This window comes from Penaeus vannamei, chromosome 41 (assembly GCF_042767895.1).
Source record: "Penaeus vannamei isolate JL-2024 chromosome 41, ASM4276789v1, whole genome shotgun sequence".
Taxonomy (NCBI): Eukaryota; Metazoa; Arthropoda; class Malacostraca; order Decapoda; family Penaeidae; genus Penaeus; species Penaeus vannamei.
This window is the reverse complement of record NC_091589.1, coordinates 24,198,223-24,200,722: the sequence shown is the minus strand read 5'-3', so window position 1 is coordinate 24,200,722 and position 2,500 is coordinate 24,198,223. Positions and strand designations below refer to the sequence as shown.

Here is a 2,500-nt window from a genome sequence, read left to right as displayed (position 1 = left end):
AGAAAGAAATAACTGTTCCACATAAACAAACAAACTAGAAAACAGACAGATAATCCCATTCATGACAATAAATAACGATACGTGTTTTTATAATCTGCAAACTCATGCCGCGGATTCTGATCATGCAAATGGCTATGCAAACAACAAACTTTGATGCAACTTTCCCTTTAACTCTAAAATCAATCTGAAATTTGTCTCTGAAAGCAGTCCAGTAAAAGGTATTCCAAAGTATTTTACTTTTGGTCATTTTCTTTTGTAAAAAATAAGTCTGCTGAAATTTCTACCACTAAAAAAAATAAAGATAAAGATTAAATAATCAATCTATCATTATCAATTTAGCTATCATAATAATCAACCATAATCATCATCTCTACTACTTCCATTACATTATCATTTTATTCCTAGTACAATAATTGTTCTTACTAAAATCTTCCCGACAGCAAAATTCCCAAATGCCATAATATATGAGGTGAGAGAATTGATGAAGCCTCATCATACATACAAATGGCTAGAAACACCACCACTCACTATTGCTTTAATCACTTGTATTTTGGTCTGCATATAAGCTTAACAAATGAGAATTTATTTGCATATTATATAGTATTTAATTTCCTGAAAACTTCCATCGCATATAGCTCTTTTTGTGAAGGATAACGGGATACAGTAATAAATAAAGGAAAATATGAATTATTATAAAAGGGCAGACTATTAGTAGCTACAAGCAACCTCCCAAAAACATAATCAAATGTAGATAATAACCATCAATTTGGGAAACAATTTTACACATACTATCCTCAAAGAAGTCTCTGATAATAAGTTTGCTAATTTCAGATATTAATGTTCTTTTGTGTTCTATGATTCCTACACTAAGATATAACTCCTCAAAGATCATAAACACAGGAATAGATCAATGTCCATTAACCATAAAAAAAACATAATTCCTTGTGTTTGACTAGGCAAATCATAACTGATAAGGAATTGCAAAGCTATAGATAGAGTTATGCAATTGTACAATCCTCAGTTCTTCCTTTTCCTCTTGATCATGTGTGGAATTCATGTCAAACAAATTGCAACAGGAATAAAGAAGGGAAGAACAAGAAAACACATGAATATGCCCAAGGCCTTTTCGCTACTGCTTCGTCAGGGCAATAGCTAAAAGGCCTTTGGTATATTTGTGTGTTTTCTTGTTCTTCCCTTCATTGTTCCTATTGCCTCTTGATCATGCAGGGACATACCAAATAGGCTGCAGAGGGGGCAACTTCATCTTGTTGGAAAATGTGAGATGGCTGTGTCCACCCTCCAAAAGAAAAGGCCTGCACTCCTAGTACTTTATTGGTAAATTTCCTTCTTAATTTGGTAAATGAGGGAAGAAATATGCTTATCTTCTTGGTAAATCAGAGACCTCTACTTGAATAAATTATTTCAGAAGAAGGAAAAGACATGTCTGATAGGACAAGGTGAGGAAAGGAGTGGCACTCCATTCTGGTAATTGTAAACATGGAAATGCTTCATACTCTCGGTGATGCAAAGGAATGGCGAAGTTAGTGTTAGTTAGTGTTAAGTGCTCGAATACTTTACAGCTGCCACTGCTGGCTAGCCTGGTGCAAAAAAGGGGGCCAGTGCATAGCTTCTCCATCATCAAGACCTGCAGTTCCTCATCATGGCCAACCATATCAACTTTGAGGCTGTAGAGGATCTCAAATGGCAGGAGGCCCTAGAGATATAAAGTGATGGGCTACCAGTATCTGAACACACCCTTGCTGCCCCCAGCTCCCTAGCATGACTTTTGGGAGGTCATTCTCTATAGAGCTTCCAAGACTCAATGTCAATGAATTAAATAAATGGAAACACCAGAGGAAGGGGAGATTCCCTTCCAACACAGCATATGAAGCAAGCTACCTTTAGATTGGGGGAAACTACCTTGAGCTGGGGCGATGTTGGGAAGGGTGGCATCCTAAGGTTTAACCTCAAACAATGGCAAAGGTAGTTCAGTGAATGAGTGTATTATAGTACTGCAACTGAAGCACTCCCTTGGATTAAGTATTTGAGATTATTTTTTTCAAAAAACATTAAATATATCTTTTACCTTACAAAGCTTTTCATTCTAATCCATAACTTTTTCTACACTTCAAATGTCAAACCAATTTTCTTTTATTCTAATCCTTCTGAACTTGAGTAACCCTGAAGGTTCACTGAGACTAACGGAGTTGTCATACCTTCTCTCAAGCCTCATTTCATTCATACTGCTTTCATAGTACACAATGTGGTAAAAGGAATTTTCAAAGGCTGCAAGAACAGAAAATGTTTTATCTTCTTCAAATAAAGATTCAATGCACTGCAGTCATAAAATGGTTATTGCTGGATAATAATAGATACAAAATATAAACTATAATGATAGCTATACTATAATGATAGTACTGAAACTAAATTATAAAAATGAATATAAACAAAATATTCCAATATGCTACCATCACTTACTCTAACATAAGTAAAATTAATA

The 2,500-nt window shown here is 35.0% G+C and overlaps 1 protein-coding gene across 1 annotated transcript in view; it reads right to left on the bottom strand.

The window, feature by feature from the left end:
- Nucleotides 1–2,500, bottom strand: part of LOC138860396 (uncharacterized protein KIAA1143 homolog) — a 16,767-nt gene that overhangs the window by 12,195 nt on the left and 2,072 nt on the right. The window lies entirely within an intron of this gene.